This window comes from Schistocerca nitens, chromosome 3 (assembly GCF_023898315.1).
Source record: "Schistocerca nitens isolate TAMUIC-IGC-003100 chromosome 3, iqSchNite1.1, whole genome shotgun sequence".
NCBI classification, from domain to species: Eukaryota; Metazoa; Arthropoda; class Insecta; order Orthoptera; family Acrididae; genus Schistocerca; species Schistocerca nitens.
In genome coordinates this window covers 200,339,548-200,355,484 of record NC_064616.1, presented here as the reverse complement: position 1 = coordinate 200,355,484, position 15,937 = coordinate 200,339,548, and positions in this window count along the sequence as shown.

The following is a 15,937-nucleotide window of genomic DNA, read 5'->3' as shown; positions in this document are numbered from 1 at the left end:
GGTTCTGTGTCTCAGTCGGTATAAGGGAGCCCTTATATATATATATATATATATATATATATATATATATATATATATATATATATATATATATATATATATACACCGCAAGCCACCGAACGGTGCGTGGCGGAGGGAACCCTGTACCACTACTAGTCATTTCCTTTCCTGTTCTATTCGAAAATAGAGCGAGGAAAAAACGACTATCTATATGCCCCCGTATGAGCCCTAATTTCTCGTATCTTATCTTCGTGGTCCTTATGTGCGATGTATGTTGTTGGCAGTAGAATGTTTTAGCAGTCAGCTTCAAATGCCGGTTCTCTAACTTTTCTCAACACTGTTTCTCTAAAAGAACGTCGTCTTCCCTCCAGGGATTCCCATTCACTACTACAGCTCTTCACGCTCGTTCCATTTCCTATCGCTTTGCAACGTTACGCCCAGATAATTAAAGACTTGACTGTGTCAAGCAGGGCACTAGCTGCCATTCATCACACCAACTGGAAACTTTGTCTAAATCCTCTTGTATCTTCCTACCGTCACTTAACTTCGACGCCATACCGTATATCACAGCATCATCAGCAAACAACCGCAGATTGCTGCCCACCGTGACCGCCAAATCATCTATGTATAAAGAGAACAACAGCGGTACTATCACACTTCCCTGGGGCAATTCTGACGGTCTCTGATCAACACTTGCCGTCGAGGACAACATACTGGGTTCTCTTGCTTATGAAGTCTTCGAGCCACTCACATAACTGTGAACTTATTCCATATGCATGTACCTTCGTTAACAGCCTGCAACGAGGCCCCGTGTCAAATGCTTTCCGGAAATGTGTCTGTTGCTCTTCATCCAATATTCGCAGTATATCATGTGAGAAAAGGGTAAGCTGAGTTTAGCTCTGTCGATGCTTTATAAAACCATGCTGATTCGTAGAAATAAGCTCCTCAGTCTCAACAAGGTTTATGATATTCGAATTGAGAATATATTCAAGGATTCTGCAGCAATCCGAAGTCAGGGACATTGGTCTGTAATTTAGCAGGTCTGTCCTTTTACCATTCATATATAGGGTGGTCCATTGATCGTGACCGGGCCAAATATCTCACGAAATAAGTCAAACGAAAAAACTACAAAGAACGTAACTTGTCTAGCTTGAAGGGGCAAACCAGATGGCGCTATGGTTGGCACGCTAGATGGCGCTGCCATAGGTCAAACTGATATCAACTGCGTTTTTTTAAAATAGGAATCCCCTTTTTTATTACATATTCGTGTAGTAAGTGAAGAAATTGAAAGTTTTAGTTGGACCACTTTTTTCGCTTTGTGATAGATGGCGCTGTAATAGTCACAAACACATGGCTCACAATTGTAGACGAACAGTTGGTAAAAGGTGGGTTTTTTAAATTAAAATACAGAACATAGGTACGTTTGAACATTTTATTTCGGTTGTTCCAATGTGATACATGTACCTTTGTGAACTTATCATTTCTGAGAACGCATGCTGTTACAGCGTGATTGCCTGTAAATACCACATTAATGCAATAAATGCTCAAAATGATGTCCGTCAACCTCAATGCATTGGCAATACGTGTAACGACATTCCTCTCAACAGTGAGTAGTTCGCCTTCCGTAATGTTCGCACATGCATTGACAATGCGCTGACGAATGTTTTCAGGCGTTGTCGGTGGATCACGATAGCAAATATCCTTCAACTTTCCCCACAGAAAGAAATCCGGGGACGTCAGATCCGGTGAACGTGCGGGCCATGGTATGGTGCTTCCACGACCAATCCACCTGTCATGAAATATGCTATTGAATACCGCTTCAACCGCACGCGAGCTATGTGCCGGACATCCATCATGTTGGAAGTACATCGCCATTCTGTCATGCAGTGAAACATCTTGTAGTAACATCGGTAGAACATTACGTAGGAAATCAGCATACATTGCACCATTTAGATTGCCATCGATAAAATGGGGGCCAATTATCCTTCCTCTCATAATGCCGCACCATACATTAACCCGCCAAAGTCGCTGATGTTCCACTTTTCGCAGCCATCGTGGATTTTCCGTTGCCCAATAGTGTATATTATGCCGGTTTACGTTACCGCTGTTGGTGAATGACGCTTCGTCGCTAAATAGAACGAGTGCAAAAAATCTGTCATCGTCCCGTATACGGGAGTCACCAGCGCTTTACTCCAGTCGCCTGGGACATTGTAGTGTGCGAGAGACTCACGATAAATGCAGGCTAGGTAAGGGGCCAATGCCGTAGAGTAATCTTTGTAAAATCGAATTGGGATTCCATCCGGACCTGGTGATTATTTTCTTTCAAAATATTCAAACGTTTTTCTACACCCGGGATCCTTATACTATGTCGTCCATACGAGAGTCTGTCTGATGGTCAAATGACGGTATGTTTGTACGATTCTCATGTGTGAACGATTTCTTGAACGTGAAATATAAAACTTCGGCTTTCGTTTTGCTTTCTTCAACTGACATACCAGACTGGTGAACAAAGGACTGAATGGAAGCTTTAGACCCGCTGAGCGATTTTACGTAAGATCAGAATTTTCTCGAGTTCTCTGCCAGATCTTTTGATAAGGTGTTAAGGTGGTAGTTGGTGTATGCTTCGCGCATAAATATTTTAACACACGCACGAATCTCTACTAACCTTCACTTGTCGTCATTTGTGCGTTCTTTTCTGAACCGAGAGTATAACAGCCTCTGCTTCCTCAGCATCCCATGCATTTTGTTGTTAAATCATGGTGGGTCTTTTCCATCGTTTATCCACTTACTAGGCACATAACTGCAGACCAGAAATTACAATCTGCTAGAACTTTGCCCATAATTTCTCTACACCCATCTTACTGGAAATAAGTGATGTCAGTTCACTGTCTAAGTGAGATATTAACAACTACTTATCTTCTCTGTCTACCATAAACACTGTCCTAGCCTTATTGATTGATTTATTAGTTTTCGTAATCATAGTTGCTATAATGATATCATGATCGCTAATCCCCGTTTCTACACTGACATTGTCGATAAAGTCAGGCCTATTTTTAGGTACAAGGTCTAAGATATTTCCGTTGCATGTGGGCTGCCGAGATAGCTGCTGAAGCCAGTTTTCAGAAAACGTGTTCACGTGTGCTTCCCATGAGTGTCAGTCTGTAAACCCTATATTGAATCCATAGACATCCCAGTCTATGCTCGGTAGGTTAAAATCGCCTCCAACTAGTATTGAATGATCTGGGTATTTACGCCCTATTGACTGTAGACTTTCTTTGAATGACTCTAGAACAGTCACAGCGGAATCGAGTGCCCGGTAAAAACATTCAGCAATTAACTTGGTTTCACCTACACCTGTTATTCGAGACCAGATAACTTCACTGTCACAATCAGCCTCGACCTCAATGGAGACAATATTTTTCTCAACTGCTTCTACGGTCGCTTGGCGGCATAAAAAATTTAATGGCTCTGAGCACTATGGGACTCAACTGCTGAGGTCATAAGTCCCCTAGAACTTAGAACTACTTAAACCTAACTAACCTAAGGACATCACACACATCCATGCCCGAGGCAGGATTCGAACCTGCGACCGTAGTAGTCGCGCGGCTCCGGACTGAGCGCCTAGAACCGCTAGACCACCGCGGCCGGCATAAAAAATTTAAGCTCACAAGCCTATACAGTGAAAAGATACGGCTGTTTATGTCACACATTTTGACACTCGCAAACTCACTCATGAAAAATTGTAGATGAACTATCTGTATCCATAATTAAGCTTGTACGGAACCGTCAGAGCGCAAATCCTCCTCACATGTGTTCGACCTTCTGCTGCCTAAGATCACAGATACTAGTTGCATGTATTTCCGAAGAAATGCGCCATAAAAGGGATGGCGATTTGCTGAAGTTTTTGTCAGGTGGATTTCAGACTCCATACTGTGAAAATGTAAAACTGAACTTATTTCGAGCATTCCTGCGACCAGTGACTCAGCTGAGAGAAGCTTTGCAAACATAGAAAAGATAAAAAGCTATGTGTATAGCTGACAAACTCAAGAACAGCTTAGAAACCTAGCCCTATTGTCAACTAAAAAGGATCTCCTTCGGCAGCTGAGATATGAGTTTTAAGACCCAGTGATCAACGAATTCGCGAAATAAATAATTTAATATTTTAAAAGGACACTTTATTCTTTTGTGACTGTTTATCTTCACGAAAAGTTCTGTACACGCCACTGAACATGTCTGATATTGTGTAGAATAGAGTGCACGTTTTCGTTCGACATCGAGCAAGAAAATGGTATAAAATTGCTCAAAAAAGTATACTATCGGATTAAATGTCATTATCACACGTGGTGAAACATTGCCATAATCCCACGTGGTGATACCACAGGGGCTAGTGAAGCTGAAGCAGTTGCTGCAAGGGGACTTGGTTGTACCTTTTCGTCCCTACTATATACTACTGCTACCGCAACTGCCTGATTCAAATTTTTCTTTAAATGTTGGTTATCCAGCATAAGAGTCGCAATTTGCTGCTGTAACTGCTCTAATTGTTCCATATTTACAATCCAGTAACTATTAATACTTCCCTGTACAGCCGGCCGTGGTGGCCAAGCGGTTAAAGGCGCTACAGTCCGGAACCGCGCGGCCGCTACGGTCGCAGGTTCGAATCCTGCCTCGGGCATGGATGTGTGTGATGTCCTTAGGTTAGTTAGGTTTAAGTAGTTCTAAGTCCTAGGGGACTGATGACCTTAGAAGTTAAGTCCCATAGTACTCAGAGCCATTTTTTTTCCCTGTACACTTTCACGAATACATCTCTCCTCTGGGCTCTAGTCATAAACATTCTTTGTCTCAACCTATATTCTAAAAATTTTCCCCTAGTTTCACAAAAATAGTAAACTAATAACAAATAGCATTGTGCTACACTACAATTAAGCAAGTTGACAAATCAATAGTAAAAGACAACTATCGAGGGTACAGGGTGCAGTCATCTTTAAGCTGAGGTTCATGTCGACATCGGTGATGCCTGTTGCATGGGTTCTGAGGGCATCCCCCGTTTCTACGTGAAAACTGGCAGAAGTGATGAAGACTGCTGGCCTCGCTCACGGGGTTCAGAGTTCATAATTTACCTAGAATTGATCGGGTCCTTTGCAATGAAGCCGAGTGGAGCGTCTGAACCAGAGGCTCCGTCGATTCTGTGAAGATCTTGACTGAAGATTTATTGACTTGCGTTATGGGGTAGAGACTTGTAGGACTCCCTATGACAAGTCAGTGTTGTACTTCACTACATAGAGCAAGCAGCTAGTCGGCTCGGATAGCAGAGTGCGTGTGGAGCGCACATTTCTTTTTTTCTTTAAGGAAAAAGGCTATGCGGTAGTTTGAGGTCCGGGCTAAATCAGACCGCGGACAAAATACTGACACTTCGACTGTCAAAATTTTAACGGTAAGCTTTATCGGAGCATTCTTAACAAAGTTCCTGAATTTAACGCTCTACTGGAAAGTTGTTGCGTTCAAATTACACTCGGAACCGAAAGCTGGATGAAACCCAAAATAGAAAGCAGTGAAATATTTAGCGAGGCGTGGAACGTATATCGAAAAGACAGGTTAGACACCATAGGTTCACGGCAGCGGACAAAAGTATTGTGTCTATAGATGTCTGACTGCGAAATTTATCAGGATGTGTGTAACCGGAGTAGGTGAACTCAAGATAATCATCATATGTTTTTACCGGCCACGCGATTCCGCCGTAACTGTAGTAGAATCATTCAATGGAAGTCTACACTCAATAGCGCGGAAATGCGACTTAAATTACGGAATATAGCCTGGGATCTTTATAGATTCATTGCAGGTGGTATGGACAGACAGTTTAGTTCTGAGCACATTTTCCGAGAATTGTCTTGAGCAGCTAGTTCGACAACCCACACACAATGGAAATATTCTGTACCTTCTAGCTGCAAAGAAGTCTGACCTTATCGAGACTGTCAATAGAGAGACAGGTATCAGTGATCATGATATCATAGAGACGATGATTTCCAAAGTTAACAGATCTATCAAGAATATTAGGAGAGTTTTTATACTAGAAAGAGCAGATTAGCAGTTGTTAGCATCCTACTAAGACAGTGAATGGACATCATTTAGTTCCGATATGACGGACGTAGTGGAATTATGGCCAGATTTAACCTGACTATAAGTCGCGCTCTGGAGACATATATCCCGAGTCGGAAATGACCCGCTGTGCCTTAATAACAAAATCAGGAACATGCTGAGGAAGCAGAAATTGTTACATTCTCGGTCCAAAAAAGAACACGGAAATTGCAACAGGCAACAGTTAATAGACAATCTGTCCGAAATTAAATTAGTATGTGGGTCGAAGGATTCTATCCAGTCACTCGTCGAAAGAAAATGGTGTGGTAATAGAAGAGATCAAAAAGAAAGCTGAAGGTTTAAATATCACAGTTAAAACTTCATTCACGAAGGAAGATGGTACAGTCATACCATTGTTTAACAGTCGCACAAGATACAGAAATAATCCCTGGTGTTGAGAAGCGACTGATAGAATTAAAAACAGAAAAGTCGCCAAGTTCGGATGGATTCCCACTAGCATTTATCGCCAATCTCAAATCCAGCGCGAAGTTCCTAGCGACGGCGAAAGACCACAGGTGACTTTCTTATATAAGAAAGGTAAAAGAACGGACCAGAAAAATTACAGTCCAATATCGCTAACATCTGTCCACTGCAGAATTCTTAGGCATGTTCTAAGTTCAAAAATAATAAAGTTTTTTGAGGCAGAAATGCTTCAGTCTTCAAATCAGAAACGGTTTAGAAAGGATCGGTCGTGCGAAACTCAGCTTTATACATAAACGACATGACGGATGCGGTGGGCAGAAATATGCGACTGTTTGCTGATGATTCTGTCATGTGCCTGTCCCGGAAAGTACAGAGGGACATATAGTGACTTAGACATAATATCTGTTTGGTGTGTGCCGGCCGCTGTGGACGAGCGTTTCTAGGCGCTTCAGTATGGAACCGCGCGACCGCTACGGTCGCAGGTTAGAATCCTGCCTCGGGCATGGATGTGCGTGATGTCCTTAGATTAGTTAGGTTTAAGTTCTTCTAAGTTCTAGGGGACTGATGACCTCAGATGTTAAGTCCCATAGTGCTCAGAGCCATTTGAACCATTTTTTGTTTGGTGTGTGCTCTGAATGTAGAGAACTGAGAGTTGATGTGGATGATTTGGCATAACAATGCTCTAATTGTCAAATACAGTATTAGCGATTTCCTGCTTGACACAGTAACATCGATTAAATATACAGGCAATATACGTTGCAAAGCGTAAGGTCGGTATTAAAGAGGGCGAATGGTCGTCTTCGATTTATTGAGAGAATGTTTGGGATTCCCGCCACGACGGATTAAAGGAAGACCTCGAAGCAGTTCAGTGGCGTGCTGCAGATTTGTTACCGGTAGGTTCGATCGACACGCGACCATTACGGAGATGTTTCGTTAACTCAAATGGGAATCCCTGGATGGAAGACGACATTCTTTTCGAGAAACACTGCTGACAAAATTTAGAGATGCGGCATTTGTGGCTGACTACAGTACAATTCTACTGCCGCCAACTTATATTTCCCGTAAGGACCAAGAAGACAAGATAAAAGAAATTAGGGCTCGTAGAGAGGTGTATAGACAAAAACTTTTCCCTCTCTCCATTTGTGAGTGGTTCAGGAGAGGGAATAACAGTAGTAAAAGGTACCTTCCGCCATGTTTACTGTACAATGGCTTGCGCAGTAAGTATGTAGATGTAGATATTGTTTGGCAAATGCTGCTTGAATGAAAGTGGAGTAGTCAGGCACCATCTGGTGAGACTGTTAAGCTGCAAATAAAGCTCAATTTAAAACAGATATTCTCTGGTTTTCTTATTCCGTTTTCCGGCTCAGCAGTCTAGCGGTGGCCTAGAACAGGGGTCTCCAAACTACGGCCGGCGGGCCGAAACCGGCCCCCGGAGGTCGGCAAACCGGCCCGCGTTAGCTGGACGGACATCCCCGGTATCCGCCCCGCCAAATATTTTAGGTGGTACCTATACTGCCAACAACTGAGTTTCGAGGCCTATCGTGACCAATACACTGCGACATTGGCTCTGCTACTCGCTACAAGACTACATAACTAAACTTATTGTTGCGCCGCTTGAAATAACAATGCGTTGACATACTCTACCTCTGTTACGTCTTGTAGTAATAGCGTTGCTAACAATGATTTTGAGATTTCGTTAACTTTGCAGGACGCTTTCGTGAAGAATGTGCAGTGACATACTTTTTTGTCTGTGAAATTCGCCAGAATAAAATACAAAATACGCCAGAATTTCGGTCAGGTACGCCCACTAATCAAAATTATGTAATTAAATAAAAATCCTAGTTCGTTTCAGTGCTAGCTATTCCCACAACCTTAGATTTTTGCGATTTCATGTTCCTTTAGCCTTACATTACGGTGATCATGGAGTGCTAGGGTGCTAGGAAGATCTTGGCCCTTATCACTTCGTGGAGGAGTCAATGTGGCCCGCGGACTAAAAAGTTTGGGGGTCGACAGAAGCGTCCGATCCCACGCGTCGGCTTTGACCCGTGACGTAAGGGTGTTGTGTGTGACGTCATGACGGCGCGGAGTTTGGTTTGAGTGTGGCTGTCTCCAGTTCCGTTTTATCTTATTTTATTTACTTTTCTGATCTGTTCGTTCTATCCCGTGAGATTTTTTTTAAAAAAAGACAAAAAACACTAATCAGCTACTGAAGCCTCTTTATCTTCTATGGGTTGCAGGGGTTACGACCCCTGGGGAGGTGGGTGGGTATTCATGCATGGCTGTTTTCACTTACACGTTGTAGCTACGCAAGGCGTCTAAATTTGTTTATATTTAGTTTGCCCCCCCCCCCCCCACCCAAAACACCCCATTTCCCGCGCTTGTCCCGTTAGTGTCATTAGGCTTCTTGTGGAAAGTGTGTGTGTTTGTTTTTGTTTCCGCCATATTTGTGACGTCATGGGTCAAAGCAGACGGGCGGGATCGGACGCTTCCGTATTTCCAAGTTTGGAGACCCCTGGCCTAGAACAATAACAGTTCAACACTCACAGCCTCCATCCTGAGTCTGCGATGAGGATGACGTCGCGGCGGCAACGGCGGGGCAAAGCCGGCTGGCGATGCGTGAGCGCCGTGTGTCGGAGCAGGATCCGATTCCACGACCCTCCGCTACGAGGAACGGGCAGGCAGGCAGCTGTCCAGATGGTCAGACATCCGCGTCCACAAGGCGCGCGCACCTGATGCTTCCCTGCACGCGTGTCGCACCTGGCCGATGTGAGCGGATAGCAGCGCGTTACCCCGCCAGGCGGCGCCCAGCCATGCGGAAACCAGAAACTGTTTAGAGCCTGCCAACGCTGACACCGTCGCGCATGACGTAGTGAAATCGGAGGACTGTCCAGCCAGCTCTTGAGCCGCAAGATAGAACAGCGCATTCCCTCTACATCCATATTACGCAAACCACTCTGAAGTGTACTGTGAAGTTCCTTACACTGATAATAAATTTAAATGGTAGGAAGTCTTTTGAGACCGAATTTATCTTTAGTGCAGGCTTGTACGCGAGTGAAACGTGGCATTAAGCCGTTCAGAAAATAAAAAACAAAAACGTATTGAATAAAATCCGCCGCAGCTGTTCTAAATCCTTTATTAAAGGCACGGCCGGATTCGTAATTTAAATTACATCATCAGATGCAAATCTGAGTAAAAACAAGAAAGAGACCGTGGACAATGTTACTTAAAGACCATATCACAGTGATAAAAGGTGGCCACAAGACTTATAGTAGTCAAGCCTCTTTTACAGACCGATCCCAACCCTTTCTTTAAAATTCGGGAAATTGCACATAAACCGATAGTCATGGATTAAAAACGCGGCGTGAAACTCGAACCTTGTTAACAAATGGAACGAGAGAGTAGGTTATAGAAAGCACCGAAAAGAAGATGGAGGGCAGTTGAGGCTGACTACAGTACAATTTTACTGCCGCCAACTTATATTTTGCGGAAAGACCACAAAGATAAGATAAGAGAGATTAGGGCTCGTACAGAGGCATATAGGCAGTCATTTTTCCCTCCTTCTGTTTGGGAGTGGAACAGGGAGAGAAGATGCTAGTTGTGTTACGAGGTACCCTCCGCCACGCAGCGTATGGTGGATTGCGGAGTATATATGTAGATGTAAGGGCAAAGACGAAGAATAGAGTAAACGGTGCATCAGCCGAAGCCGCGCCGGAACGGAATGCTGCGACTGCCATACATGAACTAGCAGGATATGAAAACATAGCCCCGAGAGACGCGGCGCATGCGCGGAAGCGTAAATATCATCCGATGAACTTAAAGGAAACAGTCGGGAAATGAGCGTACAAAAATAAACATATTAATAACTCATAGACATAAGGATAAAAGCCTAGAACCTGTTGTTGGACATTTATAAACATAACATTTCGAATTTAAAATCTTAAAATTTCTTACAATTTTAAAAAATTTTCATAATCAGATGGTTCAGATGGCTCTGAGCACTATGGGACTTAACTTCTATGGTCATCAGTCCCCTAGAACTTAGAACTACTTAAACCTAACTAACCTAAGGACAGCACACAACACCCAGCCATCACGAGGCAGAGAAAATCCCTGACCCCGACGGGAATCGAATTTTCATAATCGAGAATCGTGCTAGAAAAGGCACCAAGGAAGAGGAGGTAAGGGGGCAGCGAAAATGAACCACACTATTCATTTAAGTAATCAAAGCTAGCCAAAATGACTTTATGATTTAATTCAGTTTGGCAATTAAGTGGTAGGTTTGAAGATTATCTTAATGCACGGTAGATCTCCTACTGTTCGAAGATATGGAGAACGTTACCCTTGCGTCCCGTACGCAAAATTGCAAAACGACATGTAATACCAGAAGCTGAGTGACACGTTCCGGATAAATGTGAACGCAAGGCAGAACTGGAATCCGCACCAGAAATGTGTTCCTTAAACCTGACTTCCAACGACCTTTCAGATTGGCCCATGTATTTCGACTGACAATAATCACTTGTGATGTTGTAAACACCTGACGACGTCTGGGGTTCACGTTTCGTCCTTTCCCTGTGTTTAAACCTCACCGCATTATTCCTAGGAATGAAATGTGCGGGGACAATATCTTTTGTAGCTAACTGTATACCTACTCTATTTGAAACAGTGCCATAGTACTGAATTCTATGATGAGAAAAGACCCTAGGGCCATTCTCCTCCACGGGTAGTAATGAAGATGAAATATCCTGTTGATACTGGGCCGGAGCAGAGCTACGGCTCTTTCCTTTTTTCTTTTTATAGAAGGCTCTTGATAATACTCGGGACAAAATCTACGTTGTATCCATCTGGATGGCCCTATATTCGCGTTCATATGCTAGTTTAAGTAATGAGGTGTTATTTAATCTATAAAGCATTGACCGGAAAGCTGCCTTTTTGTACTCTAGAGGGTAATAGGAAGAGCTGTGAAGAACCAAATTCGTGGTTACTGGTTCCTGTAAATGTCATTCCCTAAAGAATTCCCTAACGTAGTGTCCAGAAATGGGATGTTACCATTTTTGGACACGTCAGTCACTATGACAGGGAATCCTTTTGAGAAACGACATTTATAGGGAAACAGCAGCCACGGATCTGGCTATTCGCAGCTTTTCCTTCTACCATCTAGAGTATAAAAAGACAGGTTTCCGGCCAGTGCTTCATGGATTACATAACGCCCCATTACATAAAGTAGCTTATGAACGCTAATAGCCGGCTCTCCGTGGCCAAGCGGTTATAGGCGCTACAGTCTGGAGCCGCGCGACTGCTACGGTCGCAGGTTCGAATCCTGCCTCGGGCATGGATGTTTGTGATGTCCTTAGGTTAGTTGGGTTTAAGTACTTCTAAGTTCTAGGGGGCTGATGAGCTCAGAAGTTAAGTCCCATGGTGCTCAGAGCCATTTTTGAACGCTAATATAGGGCCATCCAGTTCGTAGCAGGTTCTAATGTGTACCACGCTGATTTTGTTCTGAGTATTAACAAGAGCCTTTTAAAACAGGAAAAGGGAAAGAGCCGTAGGACTGCCCGGCCCAGGATCAACAGGATATTTCATCTTCATTACTCCCCGTGGAGAAGAATGGCCCTAAGATCTTTTCTCATCATAGTATTCTGTGCTATGTAACGGTTTCAAACAGAATGGACTACAGTTGGCTACAAAAGATACTGACCTAGCATATTTCATTCCTAGGAATTATGAACTGAAGTTTAAATACAGAGCGAGGACGAAACGCGAGCCTCACGAGTCGTCAGGTGTTTACAACGTCACCAGTGACGATTGTCAGTCGAAATATATGGGTCAATTTGGAAGGTCCTAAGAAGTTAGGTTTATGGAAAATATTTCTGGTTCGGATTCCAGTTCTGCCTTGAGTTCACGTTTATCCGGAACAAGTCACTCAGTTTTTGGTATCAGATGTGGTTTTACAATTTTGCATACGGGGCGCAAGGTGAACGTTCTTAATGTCTTCGAAGAACGGGAGATCTACCGTGCGTTAAGAAAATCTTAAAACCAAACACTTAATACTCAAACTAAATTAAGGCATATAGCGTTTTTGGCCAGCTGTGATTACTTATATGAACAGCCCTGTTCATTCGCTCTGTCCCCCTTACTTCCTCTTCCTTCGTGTCTTTTGCTAGAACGATTCTAGATTATGAAAATTGTTGAATATCATTTAAACTTTTTTATGTTTTTAAAAGCCGTAAGAAATTTTAAGATTTTAAATTCAAAATACACTCCTGGAAATTGAAATAAGAACACCGTGAATTCATTGTCCCAGGAAGGGGAAACTTTATTGACACATTCCTGGGGTCAGATACATCACATGATCACACTGACAGAACCACAGGCACACAGACACAGGCAACAGAGCATGCACAATGTCGGCACTAGTACAGTGTATATCCACCTTTCGCAGCAATGCAGGCTGCTATTCTCCCATGGAGACGATCGTAGAGATGCTGGATGTAATCCTGTGGAACGGCTTGCCATGCCATTTCCACCTGGCGCCTCAGTTGGACCAGCGTTCGTGCTGGACGTGCAGACCGCGTGAGACGACGCTTCATCCAGTCCCAAACATGCTCAATGGGGGACAGATCCGGAGATCTTGCTGGCCAGGGTAGTTGACTTACACCTTCTAGAGCACGTTGGGTGGCACGGGATACATGCGGACGTGCATTGTCCTGTTGGAACGCCGGCCGAAGTGGCCGTGCGGTTAAAGGCGCTGCAGTCTGGAACCGCAAGACCACTACGGTCGCAGGTTCGAATCCTGCCTCGGGCATGGATGTTTGTGATGTCCTTAGGTTAGTTAGGTTTAACTAGTTCTAAGTTCTAGGGGACTAATGACCTCAGCAGTTGAGTCCCATAGTGCTCAGAGCCATTTGAACCATTTTTGTTGGAACAGCACGTTCCCTTGCCGGTCTAGGAATGGTAGAACGATGGGTTCGATGACGGTTTGGATGTACCGTGCACTATTCAGTGTCCCCTCGACGATCACCAGTGGTGTACGGCCAGTGTAGGAGATCGCTCCCCACACCATGATGCCGGGTGTTGGCCCTATGTGACTCGGTCGTATGCCGTCCTGATTGTGGCGCTCACCTGCACGGCGCCAAACACGCATACGACCATCATTGGCACCAAGGCAGAAGCGACTCTCATCGCTGAAGACGACACGTCTCCATTCGTCCCTCCATTCACGCCTGTCGCGACACCACTGGAGGCGGGCTGCACGATGTTGGGGCGTGAGCGGAAGACGGCCTAACGGTGTGCGGGACCGTAGCCCAGCTTCATGGAGACGGTTGCGAATGGTCCTCGCCGATACCCCAGGAACAACAGTGTCTCTAATTTGCTGGGAAGTGGCGGTGCGGTCCCCTACGGCACTGCGTAGGATCCTACGGTCTTGGCGTGCATCCGTGCGTCGCTGCTGTCCGGTCCCAGGTCGACGAGCACGTGCACCTTCCGCCGACCACTGGCGACAACATCGATGTACTGTGGAGACCTCACGCCCCACGTCTTGAGCAATTCGGCGGTACGTCCACCCGGCCTCCCGCATGCCCACTATGCGCCCTCGCTCAAAGTCCGTCAACTGCACATACGGTTCACGTCCACGCTGTCGCGGCATGCTACCAGTGTTAAAGACTGCGATGGAGCTCCGTATGCCACGGCAAACTGGCTGACACTGACGGCGGCGGTGCACAAATGCTGCGCAGCTAGCGCCATTCGACGGCCAACACCGCGGTTCCTGGTGTGTCCGCTGTGCCGTGCGTGTGGTCAGTGCTTGTACAGCCCTCTCGCAGTGTCAGGAGCAAGTATGGTGGGTCTGACACACCGGTGTCAATGTGTCCTTTTTTCCATTTCCAGGAGTGTATTATGTTTATAAACGGCCCACAACAGGTTCCAGGCTTTTATCTCTATGTCTATGAGTTATTCACTTGACATTTGCTATCTTTATTAATATGTTTACTTTTGTACGCCCGATCCCCAAGCGTTACCTTAAAGTATATCGGATGATATTTATTCTTCCATGATACCATGCCAGTTCATGTATGGCGGTCGCAGCATTTCTTCCCGGCGCGGCTTCGGCTGATGTACTGTTTACTCCTCTACATTTCGTCGTGTCCCCTCCCCCCCCCCCCCCCCCCCTCCAATTCGTTTCAGTAACTTTTATAATCTTTCTTCCCGTCCCATTATTTAATAGATTCCAGTTTCATGCCGCATTTTTAATCCATTACCATCGCTATGATGAAAGTATTCAGTCTTGTCGACACTTTTTAACACTGTGATATGGTCTTTGCGTAACATTATCTACGGTCTCTTTCTTGTTTCTATTCAGATTTGCACCTGATGATGCAGTTTAACTTAAGAAATTGGCCGTGCCTTAAATAAAGGATTTAGAGCAGGTGCAACGGTTTTTATTTAACATGCAAAAGTTTGGCTATGGATGCCCGTCCACTAAATTGTCATGTTAAAAAAATGATTTTGAAATGAGATACTACTGAAGAATGGGTCAGTAGTTTGTATAATTAAAGAGGAGGTTTGTGAGAAAAGAAAAAAGTATAGGACACCCTGACTAAAAAAGGGATTGGTTGTTAGGACATATCGTGATGGATCAAGGAACTGACTGTGATTCTTCAGTTTCTCCCGGCGTATTTGTTGTTCGAACAGTCCACGGGTGTACTGCCGGTTCATAGTGTCCTACGGGCACAATATTTCGGCGATCAGACATGTCGCCATCGTCAGGTGCGCTGACGAACTGAGCTCCTTTGTGCTTCAGTTTGGAGTTGCAGCGGGTTTCCTTCCGCCCAACACCTGGGTTTAGAGAAGTCTGTAATAGTTTCTTACTATTGTTCCTTCTAATATGTGGTTTGTCCTTGTTAGAAAAAGTCTTTTGATTGGCTAAGTTGCTCAGCACTGGAGCCTTGAGATGATTCGTGGTTAAGCTTGATTAGTCAAGCCGCAACAAGTCTGGGCACCTGGTGGTGTTTGGCCAGTGTGGCCTATGTCCGAGCTCGCGAATCAGTGGATTACTTGCTTGCTCGGTATTTTTGCAGAACTTCTTGGCGGTTTCCTTGAACCGCCTTCGAAGTGGCATGATGTCGGCGACGACGTGTAATTCCTCCGAGGGAAAATCTCGTGGTAGGTGGAGTGCCAGCTTCAGAGACCTATTTTGGATCGTCTGCAATCGGCGTAGGTTGGTCTCCGCTGTGTTGCCCCATACGACCGCTGCATATTCCAGCAGGGGGCGGATTGTAGCCTTGTACAGCGTGAGACCTAAGTGGGCAGGAAGCGTTGATGTTGGGTTTAGCACGAGGGTGGGCGGCCTATTTAAATCCCCTCCCCCCACGGGGGAGTTCAGGAGCTC